This window comes from Nelusetta ayraudi, unplaced genomic scaffold (assembly GCF_046127955.1).
Source record: "Nelusetta ayraudi isolate G7.1 ecotype Tasmania unplaced genomic scaffold, CSIRO-AGI_Nayr_v1 ptg000005l, whole genome shotgun sequence".
NCBI lineage: Eukaryota > Metazoa > Chordata > Actinopteri > Tetraodontiformes > Monacanthidae > Nelusetta > Nelusetta ayraudi.
The window spans coordinates 9,382,648-9,402,876 of NW_027466055.1; the positions used below are offsets into that span (position 1 = coordinate 9,382,648).

The 20,229-nt window shown below is 45.1% G+C and overlaps 1 long non-coding RNA gene across 1 annotated transcript in view; it reads right to left on the bottom strand.

Annotated features, from left to right (window-relative positions):
* LOC142902103 (uncharacterized) overlaps window positions 1-20,229 on the bottom strand; it is a 62,083-nt gene that overhangs the window by 13,171 nt on the left and 28,683 nt on the right. The window contains exon 2 of the long non-coding RNA XR_012929048.1: window positions 12,446-12,519. This is a non-coding gene — a long non-coding RNA (uncharacterized LOC142902103). The remainder of the gene's footprint in view (window positions 1-12,445; window positions 12,520-20,229) is intronic.

The window sequence follows — 20,229 nt, forward strand, 5'->3', positions numbered from 1 at the left end:
CAATAAAGGGGAAAATCTGTGCAAGAGTCCAACAACTAAACTTTCCAATACATTAATGATTAACTCAGCAGTGTTTGGGTGAACTATAGGGGCAGCGATAGAGAGACCTTCTCGATCGCTCGGGGCTTCAAATGTGAGGATTCAAAGGTTCAAACCTTCGTCAATATTTTAAATCCCCCTCCAGTTAAAAAGAGAAGAAGGAGCTGTTTCCAACATGGAGCTCCAATGTGGAGGATGATGCATGTGAGGCGTCAGACCCAACATTCTGTTCTCCCGTCCATTAATCACAGTGGAAAGTTTGTTTGTGCTTTAGCCCCCCCCTACCAACACACTGTGATTTTAGAACCCCTGCAAGCCTCGACTCTCACTGCGGCCTGAATTGACACTCGGGTGTGACAACAAATGCAAAGTCAGCAGATGATTTAAACTTGACAAAGATCCTCATCCTAACAACTCTCCCTGTGATGGGATAATCAAGGAAAATCTCAATATGTTCACATGTTGGAGTAAATCTTATGTGGAGAGGGTAAAAATGATGAGCAAACAAAGTGCCAAAGATGTAAAACCCAACGTGTGGATTTCAAACTTCAAAAGAAAAAAAAGAAAAAAATGATGGCAGACAGATCAGGAAATGTTCACTCTATACCTCTGGGCACAGCAAAAGGTTCACGGATAAAAATAATCAAACCCACAACATCCATTTGCTTCAGAGCCTGGAGATGCATTCATGTCAACCCTTTTGTTTCCTTACTTCTGAAACATAAAGCTGTCACAGGTTTACAAAACTGCACAATTTCCTTCCTTTATGGATTTTTCCGTCCCGGCATCGAGTTCGCTCGCCTCTCAGACTTGGTCCTGCTGCCATTTTGCAACAATAACTCTTGCCACTTCAATCCCGCCGGATACGCCGCCGCCGCTGGTTGATGGGGGTTTCAGGAAGTGGATTTTAAGGGGGAAAAAATGAAAAAAGAAAATATATAACACACTTCCCAGTGCAATTCAAAATGATGGATGTGATAGCCGGAATTATCCAACCAAATCAACTGGCAGAAAGTTCTTTGCAGGATAAAAGGGCAGAAACGTTCAAAGACTTTTTACGATTAAAAATTTACACAAAGTCTGTTTATTTTAAAATAATCCGATTTTACTGTCAGGCATGTGTAAGCGTACTAGGAATTTGATTCTGGTGTTTCTGTCCCAGACAAGGAACGTGAAGGAAATAGAAAAGATGGAAAATGTATGTACATATATACATTGTTATTCAAAAGTGTAAAAGAAAAAAGAGATACATCAGAACTCCAGCTGGTATTCTGAATTCCCACTAACATTCTTGTGCGCACTGTGTCGCTACACTCATAACAGACATTTGAGATATTGAGGTTTTTGGGCTTGTTGAAACAAGGAAAAGCTCCAACAGTAGCTGGACATCATCATCATCATCATCATCATCATCATTTCAGGCTTTGCTGACCCCACACAGCCAATTTTCCTCTTTCTGAAGCCTTGGCTGTGGCAATATGACCTGGAAAAAAAAAGGTGCCCTGCTGCTGCCGCAGCATCACACAAGCTTCTACTCTTGTGTGATGAACAAATAAGTCGTGGGTTTTGTAATCAGCGCAGATATTCCCCACTAGGGCCACTAAATGAACAACAAAGGCGCGGCTAACAATGCCATTAGCGCCGGATCTTCAAACGCGCTGCCTTGATCTCCAGAATTTAAGGTTAGCCCACACAGGGGCTGATGAAAGCCTTTTTTCCGTCTCACCTCAAAGGGGGAGAACACTCTCTACTCTCTTCCTGGTTCAAAGTTTGAGGTAAAAAAAATAAAAAAAATAAAGTAATAACGAAGAAAAAATAAAAGGGAAACCAATGTGCAACTTTTTCTCCAACAGACGTTTTCCAGAACAATTCCCAGACGGACCAAAATCCGGTAATTGAAAAGTAACGCAGTCCTTCGGATTCGCTGCGAGGGCGTCGCAGAACGAGGCGCCCAAACGTGTCGTTTTAATTGGCCGCCGTTCGCGTGACATGCTCATTAATGTGCATATTGCCTCTCTCTCCCTACTGCCCGTCTCAAAGTCAGAGGAGGTAAACGTCAACAACAATCTCTGGCTGTTGAGGGGTGAGTTCATTAGCCTGTCTGTAAATGGCGGGGGCCGAAAAAAACGGCAATATGATTGAGATGATTTTCAGCTCATTTTTTAAATGTCAGGTGGCTCAGGAGGTTCACACAATTCACGAAAACAGAAAACGCTGCTTTGCTTCTCCATTAATGCGAGACAAAAATACTTTGGGGGGCAATTTTACGGACTTTTTCTACGCTTGCAGGTGTTGTTCATTTGAATTAGTTGCATTTCGGACTGAAAAAGAAAAAAAAAACAACAAAAAAATAAATTTTGCGGTAACCTTTTCTTGGCGAGATTAATTAACAGGCCGAGCGAGCGATCGAGCGAAGGAATAGGCAAGCGTCCGAGCGCGAGACCTCTCCGTGACACCTCATTGTCAAGGCAATGAGCCCATTGTGGTGGAGGCTATCTCTTCACGCCGCGTGCAATCCATCCCTCTTTGTCTCAAAGAAGAAAGCCGCACAATTTTCTGCGGGGTAATTGCTGATAACCGTCTGTCATTTCTTTTAAGAAGGCAAAGCCAGCGACCGCCTTGCCCCCTGAACCACCGGCCTCGTTGACTAATTACCGCCGACCAGCCGGCCCAGTTCTTCCGAATGCTCCGCGAGCGTCTGCAGACGAGCACTTCACTTCTGTTCTCTGGCGCAATCACTCTCAGTCTTCCCACGCTGCTGGCTGAGACCATTACGCTTTCTTTGAAATTCCGCCTCCGTCCGTCCGACCGACCGACCGACCGACCGACTGCCCGCTCGCCCGCCCGCCCGCCGGTCACCGATGAATTTGAATTTCGTGCCGTGAGGGTGGACAACCAGCGCCTTTGCTTAATGTTCAGTTGAAGGGAGTTAAAGAGAAGGTTCACCCAGGGTTGAAATTTCTCCCATTTGCGACTTGCCGCTATGTTGACGGGGGTACTGGTGAGATTCCCTTATCTCACAATCATCACCGTTCTCGAGTGTCTCATATGGACAAATTCCCATTCCAGTGGGAGTTGGCAGCCAGGCTGTAGGGCCTCTGTGGACTTGATAGCACATTTTGACCCAGAGCAAGGCTGTAATCACTACATTTCTTTTGCCAAAAGAGACACTTTGGTTTCCAAAGAAGGTGCCGTGTCCAAGAGGACAATTAAGGAGACGCTAACGAGGAGGCTAAAGTGGATATTCTAGCAGAGAACATGATGCAACCATTTTCAATCAAATTGGAGCGCCAAGTCTTCAAGGTAATTGGATGACACCACACGTATGTGGAATAAATGGGCTAGCATGGGCAAGTCGGAATTATGTTCATCCATGAAACTCATGATTACACGGTTTCCAAAATTCAAATTCAAGCACGGACTGAACCATCACTGTGACATCTGTGTCGCGCTGAGAGCCTTCAGACCAATATTTTTGCACGTGCACCATGCTTTATGCATGACAGGAGGCCATGGGCCGAGCTCAGCTCCACGTTGGGGAGTTTAATCATATCGCTCCATCTGAGGGGTGTGCGCGTGACAGACAATACATCACGCCTCGACATGACGCCTCAAGGTCCAGGGTCCCGCCTTTAAGCCACACGCCCGCAGACTGAGTGGCTGGAGATGAACCTCACCCTCATCCCTCCTCTCATTCCCCGCCTCCCCCACCACACACTCCACCACCAGCACCACCACCTTCCCTGTGGACTGCCACAAAATACCAAAGAGCCCTTATCAGGGGAGAAAACAGAACATCCACTCCAGCCATACATGCAAAAAAGGATTATTTTCACAGTCGGCACACACAGTGTGGCCTGTCAGAGATACTTTTTCTTTCTGTTGTTGTTGTTGTGCAGTCCGGCTGAGGAACCCATCAAAGGCGGTCCACAGCAGCATTCAAATGTGAGGCACCATCGCTCTCTCTCTCTCTCTCTCTCTCTCTCTGCTCTCCATCCATTTCACTCAGTCGCCTGGCCGTTGCTGCAGACAACGGTATTGATTCTTCTTTTTTGTTTCTGTATCTTGCCCGCTCTCGTTTATCTCCACCCAGCACCATTCTGCTCGCTGCTTTCCCTTTTCAAAACGGCATCTTTTATCCACCAGCGCGCACGAGTGCGAGGCTGTCCCGCGTCGTCGCTGGCTTTTGTCTCGCAGGCTGCCTCATTCCTCTCCTTCCCGGGAGTTTGCCGATACCATCTTGTGCCGGTGAAAAGATTTGAATTCTGTTTGTGGGGTTTTTTTTCCCCTCTAAATAATGTTTTTTTTTTAATTATTTCTTGTAGTTTGCACTTTGCAAGTATATCTCCAGCCTTTGTTGCACATAATCCCATGTGGTCATTTTACGGGTCCCAGTTTATGCTAAATTCAATCTAGTAACATTTTCTAGCAATAATCTGCGGACTGCAGTGCCCCCATTTTGAAAATCACTGCACTAAAACATACATTTCTGAAAACGTGCCCTACGTGATGTCACAGAGGGCACTTACACATGTGGTGACAGTCAGTGACAACAGTGCCACGAAGGTTTTGGCACATATTTGACAATGCAATCAGTTCTAGCAGGAGGCTGCAAACAGAGGGCTACCAGTGCCGTGTTTTTACCCCCTGACCATTTAGCGTCAATATAACCCTTCCATCCGAATGAAAAGGGGGAAAAAACTGCTTTTCGAGCGAAGGACCGTGGGCACACCGTCGAGCTGTGCCAGTCAGCTGTGTCAGTCAGCTGTGTCCCAGCATCCCGACAGCGATCCATACAGGATCCGCTCCCTGCAGGCGCTCGGAAAGCTCATTTAAAGACATCAATACTCGGGGAAATGAGACACAGAGCAATGGCCTGAGAGACTGGAGAACTTAGACGGTCGACTGAGATGCCCTTACATCTCACTTATAAGGTGTTTCTGCTCAATGGTGTAGTTCATTGAGGGAACAGCCGTGACTCTTGTTAAAACATCACAGGCGCAGGATGTGGAGCCAGGAGGCAGCAGTGGGGAGTAAGCAAGACAGCCCAGTGCAGCTCAGCCTCGCTGACACCAGGACTGCTTAAAGCTGCAGCGCCGCAAAGCCGAGGTGGAGTTTTGCATAGTAAGGCACTCATTGCATGACCTTTATTTTCCCTTCTACAAACAGGAAACAGCCCCAGGACTTTTTCACGTGATAAACAGCCAGTTGTGTGTAGAGGTGTGGTGTTACTATCTAAGGATCAGGTGGATAAAATAGGGTGTTTTAGGGCGGTATTCTATTTGTTTATTCATTATAAAAAGCATATCATAACATATACATATTTCATTTGAACAAACAGCCAAAGATCTTTTAATAGATGCGCAAAATTAACGATGCCCTCCAAAATAAATCTGTACTTGCATCGTGTTTTTTTCTTCTCTCAAAACCTCTAATTGCATCACAGTTGAGTCATCAGTGTTTCCGTTTGAACTAATCTACATATTTCATCCCTCACTCTTGTTTATGTTTGACTGCTGCATTTCATACATTTTTTACACATCTGACTGTTTGCATTGATTCTAGAGACATTCAGTTTCCACCCAACAAACTCCTGGACTCGGCCAGTTGGGTGTTTTAACACCAGCACTGTTACCGATGCAGAACCGCACACAGAACCAGGACCCTGCTGTTGTTTGACATGTCCGAGCCGATTCACAGCTGATTTCTGCATCAATAAGTTCCCGCTCTGCCCTCTTTGACCCTTGACCCTTGGAATTCATAGATCCATACGTGTTCTGCAACCAGTCTCATGTCATGGGGTTCAGAGGGACCTGTGTGGACCTCCGATCGATTCATGGAGTGCAAGTATGTTGCCATTGACCTCCTTTGCATGTGTGGAAAGTTTCCTCCCCATGAGCCAGCAAACGACTTAGAAAGACTGTCACTGAAATTAAAAGATATGAATATAAATAAATCTGTAAAATATTCAATGCAGGCTTTTTGTAAAAGCCTGGGTTTATGTGTTTGGAATCTGGCTGCTACCCAAAGTCAACTGGGGAAAACGTCGAAATCCAATATTCGAACAAAATCAAACTCTCTTTCAACAGTCTGGTGCACACGGTAATAGCGTGGATGTTCAACAATGTGCTTCAATTAGCTCAAACTCAATAAACTAATATTTACCCCTCCCCACCCCCCTGCCCCCACCCCTCTGTTCCACGTTTGAGTGTATTTTGGAGTGAACGCGGATTAATCCTGGCACTGAATATTCAGATAAACTCCTCGCCTCTCTTCTGCAACACGCTGCCGTCACTCAAATGTCAGCCATCCAGTCCCCGCTGTCAGCTCCCTTTTATAGCCTCGGCGACAAAACATACAAATGCGCCTGGGAGTGTAATTCACATGGCTTTAGAAAGATGAATAGGTTCTCAGAGGGGAGAGAAAAAAACAAAAAAAACAGACAAGTTGCTGGTAAAAAAACGCCGCAGATTAGTCGCGACAAATAGCCGATCCGCTATCCGCCCATTTGTTTCTCATGCAACGAATATTGATGTGGTTTCATAACTGCGCAGGACGGGAGGCTGTTGAATTTCCTCAAGGACGGATGACGTACAATAACGGACGTGCAGGTGAAACGTCTCTCCACTGGGTAATTTTCACCACTGCCCCCCGGAGGACGCATCACCTGCGTTCCACCATAAGTCGTTGCAGTAATGGATAAGAGGGTCTCCGCCGCTCGCCGTTGTCAATATGTGGCTTGGCCGTCCGCGTAATTGCAGTTTATTGGACAGGAAAGTGGCGGAGGGACTCTCCACTTCGTCATTGCCGTCACGAGTTAGCGGCAGGAAACTGACAGCGGCGCCGTCACATGGATAATAGTTTGTCCTTTCTCAGCGGCTCCCCGGTGACAAGGATCGTCAGTAGGACTGAATTCCATGTGAGAACTTGAATTTTACGTGCCAGTTCAACTTATTCCGAGTTATAGTTCCAAGTTACGCTGAAGCGATATGACACAGATGGGACGCTGAACATCGTGTGGTGTGGCGTGCTGAAGAAAAACACACTCTTGACTAATCTTCTTTTCTTAGTCTATACTGCTAAAAAAAAAAGTCTGAGATTATGATTCAGCTGCTCCAGCCTGACCACCATTAGTCATCGGAAGACGCAAATCCCAGAGACCCCCCATGGCGACTGCATGAACACAGTGAGCTGTGCCGAGAGAGACGGTAACATGAGATCATTTCACCACTAGATGTCATAGTTTTGCACAACATGTGCACCCAAAAATAGCGACACTGAGATGATTGAATTAGCAGGGAAAGGACATTCCTCTGAGGATTTCTTCTGCATCTGCTTGAGTAAATACATTTCAGGCCACCATTTTAGCCGATGGATTTGTTAGCGCTAGCATCAAAGAGTGCCCGTTTGCCTGTCTTAATTCTGGCTCTTTCATCTTGCCATCTCCTTTTTTGTCTGCTGCTGCGCAATAAAACCTCTCTTTTTTTTTTTTCTTTCTTTTTTTCCACCGTCTGTCGTCCCTGCTGATCGGCGTGATGCTTTACGCATCTCCCGGGCTAGCACCTCCTCACACGACGATGTGCGCAAACTGTCAGCTACCTCCGGAGAGTCACTGATGCGGAACATTAGACTGCACAGCTGCTGCAGGACACCTGGTGGTGTTGCTGCTGGGAAGTTCTCGTCAAGTGTTGGTAGAGGGAACGGGGGGGAAAGAAAAAAAGAGAAATGAGCCGTCAACTCATCTCAGCGAGTGTGCAGCAGGTGGCAGCGATGCTGGAATGCCAGATTTTAGATGCGTTTTCACACTTTTTAAGGGCGGTTTTTAACGTTTAAATCGTAGGTGCCATAAAACCTTAGACACTGCAAGTAGATCTGCTGCTGCTTCTGAATTCCATGCTGCAAGACTAGCAGTCATGGTTTTCGTTGTACCGTCTTTACTGCAATGCAGACAAAATTAATTGACCTTAATTGACATTAATAAAAGAAAAAGAAAAAAAATACTTGGTACAAAGAAGCACTCACGCTTATGTCTGGTTGTTATTTTTACTAAAGGTTCACAAAAGATGTGAGGAAACTATCTGTGCCCCTTCAGATATGGGCAGAAAAAAATATAAAAGAAAAGGAAGCAGGTTGCATCATGCGTCACCGGACTGCAGGGGCGGTGAAATGAAATGTTGTAGGAAATGTTTGACAAGAACCTCACAGACAGGCTGCAGCTCTGGGCTTTGTAGGGGGATTCTTGGGCGCGTTTGTGATGTGAGTGACATTTAAAGAGAGACTGCCAGTGTTGATTGACTCCCTCCTTTCGAAAGTGGCCGGAATTTTTTTCCCTCAAGCTGCATTAGGACTGCTTTTAATCCAATTTTGCTGTGAAAAGGTGCCCATATGAGCTTTGCACAAAGCTTATAAATAGATCGATGTCAGCAAAGCCAACATAATGGAAGGCGGTGCATCATTACAGCTTCAAAACCCAGATGTAAGGTTTCTCAAAGCCCATTGGATTTAATTTGTGTTTATATCTGGAAAAGAGCCTTTTTTTAAGGGACAGACAGACAGACAGACAGACATATAGATAAATAGATATATAGATGCCTTTGGAAGCCTATCAGATATCTAGATCGCTGGTTGAGCGAGTGAGTAACAGTGCAAGGCTATCCACCATCCCCTCTTGCTTGTAAGGTGGTGCACTGGTTAGCAGTGTCACAGCAGGAGGATTCCGTGTTTGATTCCCACACCCGGTACTTCCCTGGCTGCATTTGAACCGGTTCTCTCCAGGTACTCCAGCTTCCTCCCACAGTCCAGAGAAACAGGCGCACTGGCTAATTGGCAACTCTTAATTGTCTGTAGATGTGCCGCGTGCAGCCAGGGTGCAACCCCACCTTGACCACAATACAGCTGGGGAAGGTTCCAGCACCCCTGTCACCCAAACTGCAGGGGTGATAGAAAGTCTGTGCAAAACTAGCTACACTCCAGCTACCATCTTAACTTGCTGGCATTACCTTCCAGACTGAATCTTGATTGGTTGAACCACTTCTCTAAATTAAATGAGAGCTTTTACAAAGATTTTGAAGATTAGGGGAGTGTTTCCATTCATAACACGTTTAGCCTTAAAAATAAATACACACATTCAAAATGGACAATCGCACTCCCGAGGAAGAAAAGTTTGAATGCCGCTGCAATCCAAACTCTGCTCCACCTGGCACTTTTCGCATCTCCAATCATTTCCTCCGTCGTTGACACATCAGAGCGATGACATGGAGCGCGCCACGGCACAGGTACGCCGGTGGCAAAATAACTTTTGCACCAGACTGGGGCTTTGGCGGCGGACCGTGACAAAACATGAGCGACGAGGCGGCGGGAAGGGTGGACGGCGGTGATACGAGGCCACCGTAGAGAGCGGAGATTGGGATTACAGCCGGGGAGACCGGGGTGTCGCCGCCGGTAATGTGTTTGCTGATTGACGCGCAGTTGTAGAGGCAGTTTTATTTCATGCTTTGTACGTTGACGTGTCCTCGGCTCAACTCCGGTCCAGGACCGTCAATCAACGCAGCGATACGGGCTGCTGTCATTACAGCATTTTTGTTACTGCAATGCAGGTTTCTTTTATGTCGTTTTGCGTTGTACTTTTAATTTGCAATCGGTCCCAGCCGAGGTGCGGCACATGTTCCCATTTTGTGGGAACGGGCAGTGGTCGTATGTTCAGCATAGTTTTATGTTTTCCATAAAACATGTGTTTGAATATCAAGGGATTAAGAGGAGAAAATAATAAACTTTTGACTCTGGCTTGCTTGACTTGTTTTCTGAACGTCACAATGCAGGTCCTGAGCATGAACAATCAATTATACAGGATTCAAAATGAAGAAAAGTACTTCCCCACTGCAGGGCTCCTCACTGCCTGCTTTGAAGTCATGAGAGCAATTAACATATAAAGTACAAAAACAAAAACCTCTCATAAACACACCTGAGTCCATATCACACCTTGTTCAGAGGGGCAGGTAGGCAATGGAAATGGACACTTTTCAAAGTCACATGACACAGCGGCTACAAATTTAAACCATTGTATTTATTTATTTATTTTGCTACATATCATGTATGTGTGTGGATTATTGGTCCTAATCTTTTGCTTTGGTTTTCCATCAGAAGCTACATTGCAGTTAGCTTTGAGTAGAGTCTGTTTATTTGTTGTAATTTATTTATATTTAATAAACATGTTGTCATGTCGTTGAATTAGCAGAGCCGGCCGGCCCAAACAAGGGACTAAACAATTATTTAGTCCCTTGTTTGCTTCTCTCAATTGTGGCAAACATTGTAGAAAACATGTTTCTTCCAGCCCTGCGTTGAACTGGCGACTTGTCCAGGGTGCCACCCTGCCTTCGCCCTAAAACAGCTGGGATAGGCTCCAGTGACCCCCGTGACCCTGAATAGAAATAAGCGGGTATAGAAGATGAATGAATGTTTCTTCCATTTTAAAATGCGGCGCACATTTGCCTCTGTGTGCCAATTTGATGCATTTATTTAATGTTTAATAGATGACTCAGCACTGTCCCTGATTTTTTTTGGATCCCCAAGGAGAAAAAAGATTATCGCAGTTAATCTCTCCTAAGTAAAAAAGTTAAAGTGTATTTTAAATTGACTTTGACAATCTTTCCTCATTCATGGGCTGACTTGCTAACAGGTTTCGTCCTTGTTTTCAGCAAAGCAGATGGCTGATCATTTTATAGCCGTTGACAAAAGGATTTATAGACACAAGATGTCGTAGTTTTGCGCCGCATGTTCACCAAAACAAAGCGGCTGCGTCACGTCCTCAGCAGCCATTGAGCAAACGAGGACCTGGCAGGACTATCGCTGTTTTGTGGACGTTGACAAGCGACAAAATAAGTACATGCAAGTTAGGGAGTGTCCCAATTAGAGTTCACTTTTTAATCACAGCTTTGGCCACCATTGTAGCAGGTTGTGCCATTGCTTGTGCCTCAGAGTCTCTGTTTGTATTCCTTTCAGTATCTTTGCATCACGTTAGTCTGAATGTACATGCTCATTTTTCCCTTTCAGCAGATAGAAAGATGAATGTCGGCACCTCCCCCACCCTCCATCCTGTCACCCACAATCATATTTGTGCATGAGGAATCACAAGCTGCCTGGGAAGATCCCGTTGGCATCGATCACTTTTACGGTCGTCACAATACCCGTAACTGCGGGGCACTAACGGAAACGTCTGCTTCCATCTTGTCAGCCAGCCGACAGCAATCAGGGTTTTACAGGATCCCCATAAACCTCAGGCAATATTCACAGGTCATACTGACCCAGGAACGATGACCAAGGTTGGACTTTACATTCAAACAGAACGATCCTAATCTAATAATCAATGTCGCTCAGGCTGACACCGTTTTATAAAAGGGGAAAAACACACACACACACACACACACACACACACACACACACACACACACACACACGCTGAAGGAACATACATTCCAAAGGTGTCTTGACTCCAACACAGGTTTTGTTGTAAAATGCTGGAATAGTTTGAGTTTCTACCAACAATCATGTTTGTTTTTCTCTTTAACAGAACAATGGACTGGTTCAAGTTTATGTTGTTGGGTTTATAAAAAGTCAAACATTTTAAGAAAACCTTAGTTTAGAGTCATCCAAAACGTGATACCAGTACTTTGTTTGTACTTAATCGGCCCAGAGCAGATTGTGCTGGATTGTAGTTGGGAGCCAAGAGGGGGAAAAAATAGGACTTGACTTTTTAGCAAAAATACATTTAAAAACTGATTGCAGAAGAAAGTCTCTGTTGTATTACTGTGGCAACAACATCTCAGCCTCAACCACCTGCCTTCAATGTTGCAGGGTGAATGAAGGACAAGGCAGCGGCTGCTCCAGACTGAAAACCTTAAAGATGCATCGGGGCTGAAATGCCAATATTCGCACGCTCAAATCTTCTTCTTCTTTTTTTTTTTTTTTTGTCCTCCCGTCTTTTTAAGACGGCAAATTTAAAATGATACGTGGAAGGCAGCGTTAATTTTTAATTTGCAGTGACCGGCGGCAGGAGTTGAAGAAGCTGCGCGAGGAGAGGCGAGCATTCGGCTGACCTATTTTCTTTGGATTCCCACTGTATTGATGCAACCTGCAGTTTTATGAATAAATGCAATCTTGGGGAGGAAGCGCAATACGGCTTGAGCGTGTCACATCTCCCCGCGCGGCGCCAACTGCCTCCCTCCTCTTCAGAATAAATAAAGATAAACAAGAGGGGGAGGAAGGCAGAAAAAAAAAAAAAGATCCAGGGTTTATTCTGGAACTATTGTCTTGGTTGCAAAATCCATTTCCCGCCATGGCAGTCATCAGACGACTGACATTTCCTTGACCCGTCAGCGTGTTCAAGCTAATTGAGAGGCGGAAGACTTACCATGCCGGAAGTGAGGTGATGGCCATGCCTGCTTCCCGCCTGGAGAGCTGATAGGTGCCTACGCAGATTCACTCCTGGAACACACAGCGCAGAGGGAAGAGGTTCGGTAAGTGCACGGCAGGATGACTCATGGCGTTCCAAGGCGGACGTACAGACCGGACTGTCAGCACGTGTCTCAAGCGTGTGTCATGGACTTATTCCTTTTTTCTTTTTTCTTTTTCTTTTAATGCTGTGTACCATCTGTCAATTTGGATCATGAAAACATGGTTCAGGACGAGAGAAACCGTGCATGTCTCCAATAGTGCTTCTTTGTTTCATAGCGCAATTGAATTAAAACTAAATAGTGTTGTAGTTGAGAGAGTGGAATTGGTCCATCAGTACTAGCATGATGGACCCGCTGGTCCAGATTCTCGGGTACCTTCTGCGATGCCTTCTGTCAGAGTGAAGTCTGTGCCTGTATGAACACGAGGCTGCTGAGACGATTGTGATTCAGCACCTGGTGCATTTTCGCAAGCGGTTTTACTGATTGGACACGTCAATCTTGGGTCAGAGGGGCAGAAACAACCCATCAGAAAATGTTTCTGACGGGTGTTGGGCGGGGGGGGGGGCAAAAACTCTCAGGCATGAGGGTGACCGCATGTTTTCGACGTGGTGCCATAACATAACTTGGAGATTCAGCCGCCTTCACTCGCACTGGAGGAAGGAGCAGCTGGTGGGAAGAGCAACCGGCCATGATGTTCAGCTACGCCCACGCCGTCTGTTGGAGGCCACTTTGTTCCAGCTTTATTCTGCTCCGTATCTAAGACACAGACCCGGCATGTGGCGTCCGAGACCTGCTGCTGCTACCGCGGGAATTCAAACCTAGAAAGAAGAGCTTCCAGCTCGCCTGCAGCAGCCGGGCTACGGGCTCCAGTAAGTAGTGCTGTAACGGGTCAGAGATCTCCTCCTGCCAGCTGGGCGCCCAGTTAACGGGTGCTTTTTAAAGTGGGTCGGTGAAGAAGCAGAAGCTACAGCTGTCATTAGTGTCGTCTTCATGCATCGGAAAATCTGAATGCTGGTTGGCCCAGCAGTTTTACAACCTGGATGAATGCAGGTTAAACAAATTGATTGACCCCACTTTCTTTTTTTGCAATGAGATGGTTTGTTAGAAATTGATTAAAAAGAAGAAGAAGCTAAGAGAAAAAGAAGAAGAAGCTAAATAGCTAAATAAATCACAATTAAACATCTAACTCATTTACGGGGCTACTCACTAGATGTCCGACGTCAGTACACCATGGTCTTAGCCTGGTCCGGTCCAAGTCCGAAACCAAGAAAAACACAAAACACAAACACGGGGAGCACTGGAGCTCTGCATCCTGCCTCCCCGCGCGTTTGAGCTGCAGCGGCTTATAAAGGCGCACTGCCAGCTGAGTGCTGATTAAGAGGGCTGGAAGTTTTGGCAGGTGTCCCTCCAATCAGACGGCCAACCGGCTTCCAGTGTCCAACCAGTCAGATGACACTCGGGAGAAAAAGGGAGGCAGGGCCGCTGGGGCCAGCCACACAATTGGGCTGGCAGGAGCCGAACCTGTCCAGTCAAAGCATGTTGATCAGTCAGAGTTCCAGGATTGGTTTGAGGAGGAGTGCAATGGACAGGAAGCCACAAAACCTCTTTCTAAAGTCGGTGAGCAGCAGAGAGAAGCCCTCAGTGCCGTGAGCTTCAGATCTGCCTCAGCCAGTTCACCTGCAAGACCCGAGAGCTTTCAGATGACGTCGAGCGATTTTTAATTCTTAGTAATCATCCAGTCTGTTGAAAAACACGAATATCGAGCCCCTTCGTCAGGTTCACACGTTGCCCGCGAAAGCATAACAAAGTGCCACAAACGCATCAGCGTTAGCGACCCCCGGGATGATTTGCATATCTGTCAACCCTCGCGTATTGAACATTGAGCTTCACTGCAATATTTTTTTCCTTATTTTACATGTGGGTGACACATGGTTGTTTTGTTTTTTTTTTTCCTTCTTCTTTGTTAACCAGTCACGCTCTTGCGCCGCCGCTCTTCTTCCATGCTGCCGCGACGCGATTGCACAGCCAAAACCGACTGTACTTGAAATATTAAAACAGTAGGAGAAACAAAGAAAGATGAATTTACAAAGGGGCTACTTGAAATATGCATTTCGCCCGTTGACGCCTTGTCTTCAAAGTGACTCAGTATCACAAGAACACATGTATATTTATAAAAAAAAAAAGAGAGAGACCGAGGCAACGGATCCTGGTGATGCAGCGCAGAGTTTGCAAGAATAAACCTTCATTGTAATGCGACTGGTGCAACAGTAATTGTTGGTTTGAATTTCCTGAAAGGACGGATCTGCAGGAACGCTTTATGGCAAAATTGGAATTAAAGGCTTATTTCATCAAAATGATAAAATCCATGCTGCTGTCTGCTATTTTATCCGGTAGATTAGCCTAAGAAGGGTTGTAATGGGAAACGCGGCAAGATTCCGCTTTGTGAAATTTTCAATATTAATGCCATCTGTTGGAGGGGGCAAGTCATTTTGGGGAACACTCAACACAAACAGACAAGCAGGCAGAAAAACAACAACAACAAACAACAACGCTTTGGCATTTCAGTCGCGTTGCCTTTTGCCTGATGTTTTCCAGCAGCAGTGCAGAACGGCTTTGAATGCTGTCAACCTGGAGCACCGTAAAATACACACACACACACACACACACACACACACACACAGAAAGAGAACATGTCTGTGAAGCAGCAGCACTCGAGTTCTCTCAGTCAAAAGTTGCCTTCTTTTAACAGGATTGTTAACGACTTCTGCTCAGCCCCTTTTACTTCAGCTTGACGTCTGCAAACAGTGAGCTTAACCCTGAATTGCTGCGATTTCAACGCCGAAAATTCCTGCCCATATAGCTAGCCAACCACCAATAAAAAAAAGAAAGCTTTTTGAAATCCGTCGTAAAATTGCATTCGATTCCAGAAACAGCTTCTTTCAGCTGGTGATGAAACCAGGAAGCAACACCTCTGCTGGTTGGCCTTAAAAAGCCCCAGGAGAAGATGGAGTGGGAACCGCAGGAAGTAACACAAGCTGAGCTGCTTCTAGGGAGACTAGCAGTGCTTTCACGAAGAAACCTGAAGGTGATAAACAGAGGGTTCAGCCAGCCCTCCAAAATCTGCCTTTAGGCTCTGGAGAGAGCTGTGTGACATAAATCTGATTTTTTTTTTTTTTCTGCAAACATTGACTCGGGGTGTCAGGCTGTGTCATGGACGCCAGACAAAGGTAAATGTGAAACTATTTCAGCACTAAATGCAGTCATTTTTTTGCTGCATTTCCCCCAAAACAAACTGGCTCCCTGCAGGATCTCAGCAGCCCTCCAGTGTAGCAGCAGTGAACCTGCACTGAACAAAAAGGATGCTGGACATGTTTGGTGGACAGTGTCAAGTGAGAGCGTGAATACAGTACTGCAGCCTCTGGACATCCACCTCAGTAGTTCTTCTGTAGTTTTCTGAAAAATTTCAGTTTAGGCAACAATTTTAGCGGAGAAAATGGAGTGAAGATGCAGGTTAGACTAGAATAACACCCACAGGAGGCGCTGTAATGCTACATTCTCTATCACATATATCACAATGCTGCAAACTGTACATGATAAAAATGTCTTTTCTTTAAGTCTAATCTCACCTTTAACTCTATTTGGAGTCACACTTTTTGTGTTATGTGTATTTGAGAAGAGTTGGAAGGATGACAAGTGAAAGTACTTCTGCCATTCACTGCATTTCTGCCTTCCTGGCATCAAGGCTTAAAAAATAATGAGATTTCTGGCAAGGTTTAGCCTGCAGACATGACACAGCAGAAATGAGGATGACAGGAAAAGTCAAACATGAATTTTTAAACGTTGAACGGCAACGGCGGTTGTTGTTGTCTGGAGTTGAGCCCTGTGAGAAATTACCCCGGCTAACCTCTTGGGACCGTTTATTCTCTGCGCTTATTCATTTCTTTAATGAGTTCGGGCCGCCATCATTCAGTTCCTTCGTGTCAATGACCACAGGTTGCTGCTGTTGTGTCCTAGAAGAGGATTTGGGTGTAGCGAGGACAAGAGAATGAGGCTAAAGAGACGGAAGCAAGGAGGGATGAAACACCGGTGGGGATGAAATCTTGAGTATGCCAAGGTCAGCAGAACTCTCCCGGTGAAATGAGCTGCTGCCAACACACACACACACACACACACACACACACACACACACACACACACACACACACACACACACACACACACACACACACACACACTGACACACCCACTACATTAGCTCTTCCCTGAAACTAACATGCTGAGAGCTGCTAAATTACTGTTGGTAAAAAACTTGGCACCAGCACAACCAGGGACACTCACACATACTTTTCTCAGCCAAGTTATTTCAAAGTCATTGACTTGAGCAAAAAAAATGGTCAGCCGGTGAATGGATCCCTGAAACTGTTATTACTTCAATCTTACATATCTTAAATATTCAACGTGAAAGTTTATGCTTTTTCATTCCAAAATCAAGCGACAACAGAAAAATAGAGACATTCTATAGATGTCCTGAAAATGTAGGCCTCTGTTTACTGTCCTCCTGCTGGAGATCTATCCACGTGTTTGGAAGATTTTTTTTTACGAATGAGAGGTATCCCCTTTGTGACCTCAGAAATGGCCAGATTTCCAGATCTGTATGTTTTAACACCAAAAAGAGAAGCAAACAAACATTGAATTTCACCTGATTTGGGAGAAAAGTAGAACATCAGTGACACACATCAAAAGTTAACAGCTCAATTAGCCATTAGCCTGTTAGCGCTCTGGTTCCAACGTTCTTCCAGAATATCGCAAATACATTGAAGCACTACAGCAGATTTTACTGCTGTTTTCTGACTTAACACTGAGTGATGTGTTGAGCAGACTGAATTGCTGTGTCATGGCCCAGACTGTCTCCCCGCAGGGGGGCCTCCACCTGACCGCCCCATTTCTGCAGGGATGAAAGATTAAAGGAAGGGGCTGTGTGATATAACTGTATGGCAAATGTAGAAAGACTCTTCATCTTTCCGTCTTCTGTTTATGAAATCACAATGAGACAAAAGCAACGTTCTTTGTTTTCTGCTGCTTGTTGAGCTAGTTATCGGCCTTGAAATATTTATGCTTATTCATAATGAAGGAGTGCACACGCACACTTGGAGGAGGGCGCTTCTCTGACCTGGAGTGCCTTTTGTGATCCCTCCCAGCCTTTTACTCAAAGTTCCTTTGGTCATGCTGCTGTTTAATGTCTTTGTACTTGCATGGAAACGCAAGTTCAGCAAAAAATTCTTATATTGCCATTAAAACGATTAAAAAAAAAAAGAAGAACAAAAATCTGCCTTCCGGTGCTGATGAAGATATATTAAAACTATACAGTATACACTTATTGTGTCCTTGTTCCAGAATGCCGTCATCATACTAATTTCACCGTAGTATCCTGAAGGCAACATGCACTAAATAATTAATAGGCCTGAAAGATGTTTGCCTCCCTGCACACCAGCAGCGACTCCCCGAGGAAGCAGGGGAAGAAGAAGAAGAAGAAAAAAAAAAAAGTAAAATAAAAGGAAACACAAAATAAAAATCCGGCAGCAGCTGCAGAAGCTTTGAAACGGGCGAGCCTCACTTGTAATTAGCGTTGTGTTCTGTCATCCTAAACATTTGCCGCCGAGACAATGCGGTGCGGTTCCATTAATAACAGAACCTCGCAGGCAGAGACATCAAAGGCCCGGTTTCGTCTCAGCTCCGGTTTGCCCAGACAATGCAGATGCAGCCAGGGCCGATTTCAAAGAGAAACACTGACAGTTTCATTATGAGCGTTTATACTGCTGAAATAAGGAAAGTCTTTAAACCTGGAGGCAAGACAGGAATCTAGAGGCAACAAGGGAGGAGTGTGTATAGGAGACCGCATCGGAGATACGATCTGAGACTCCCTGTCTGCTGTTTTAAGAGTCTCAATGTAGACTACTAGACTAAATGGTATTTAAAGGTCTCCACATTAAGCAAAGTTTACTTCATCATTGCTGTCCAACCTTAATGTGTCTCTATTCTGTCAACAATCGGATGAGAAAAGCCACCTTTTTCTTCGACTTCTTTCGGACCGCTCAGTTTTGCAAAAAACAAAAAAGACACATTTTGGGAATCAACACTTTGTGATGTCACCAAGGGCACTGAGTCCTAATCTCACAAGTACGTATACAATGAAAAACCAAAGACGTTATAACCTGACACCTGTGTGAAACTGTGTGATGACACTCTTGGAGCGACACACTTTTCCTTTTCCAACTTCATAGAACTTCAAGAGAGACGTTCACACACGCTAAATGTCACAAGCAGGAGAGATTTACTGCGGGGCCACAACATGAAGACGGGTCACACTGGTGAAGAGCTGATTTAAACACCAAGTCACATCACCGCTGACTGCGAGGCGTTTCATGAGCCAATAGGAAACCTGCCTGCGAACACGGGATTGTAAAGGTGAAGAGACGGAAGAGCAACAACGACAGCAGGAAAAATTGGCAAAGTCATGAAGGAAAATAGCCATAGTTTAATCCCAGGGGAATAAAAGTGAGCTTCATGCTGCACATTGTAACAAGTGTCCACATTAGATCTGGCTCAGTATTTAATAAAGAGAGAGAGAAAAGAACAATTTATATAGAATAGTATTATATTTCAATTATATTTGAGACGTGATTTTATGCTACACAATTATAGGAGATGAAAACCATCACTTTCGAGTGGATCTTTATTTTTGTACATTTTAACCGCTCATAACCACAACTTTAATACCAAAGCCACCAACTCGAGCGACAGTATGGTCAAGTGCGAATGGCGGATGGGGATGTATCAATTCCCTGTTTGCCGTAAACTTTTCTGCAGAAGATTGTTCGGCTCGTGCCGGAACTAATTGAGCTCCTGTCCCCGACCAATCAGCTGCCACCAGCAGCAAAATATCTCATCACGATCCTGCTGTGATAAACAAAGCAAAGAACTCTCGCTTTAATAGGATTCTTCCAGAGAACTTCGGTATGAAACGGGTCAATTTAAGGCCTTCTGCATACACCTCGAGGAAGCCCTGCATCGGAGCTTAGCCTTGTTATTATTTGGAAAAAAAAAAAAGGTAAATAAAACATTTTCAATTTCTAAACGTGGATTTTTACAAAGAAAGATTATTCGAATTACAAAATAAATAATAAAGACCACAAAGGGCCCTGTTTTTTTTCATGTGAACTAATCCTCCTCAGTGCGACATGTTAAAATTCCATAATTAAAAATGAATAACCCGCAAACAAAGCGAGCAAAGATTTTTGAGCGCAGAGAAAATGTCTGAAAACTTCATGAACGGAGCTTTGAGTGGTTTAGTAAAAAAACATTACCTTGACCACAAAGGCACAGAGTGTTTGTGAAATAGATTTTTGAAAAGTGCTTCTAACACTCAGCGAAGGCAAAGTGCGCGCTCCGCCCTGCTTTCCACATTCTTGTCCCGTTCCAAAAAACAGAAGGAAGCCTCGCGCTCCTCGCCTGCAATTCCCCAGACGCAGCAGTGGTACAAATTGAATATCTGCGTAAAGCCTTGTTTGCAAATGAGTTGCGAGTGGGGAGACTGCGGTGACAAGGTGACGAGAGGGCAACAACAAGGTGAAGGCAAAAGCCTGTGACAGGGGTTTAAAGGAGCTGTGGGCCAAATTCAGCCTATCGCGCTTCAGGATTAACAGACGATGATCTAGACAGAACCATCGGCGCCACCTCTGTC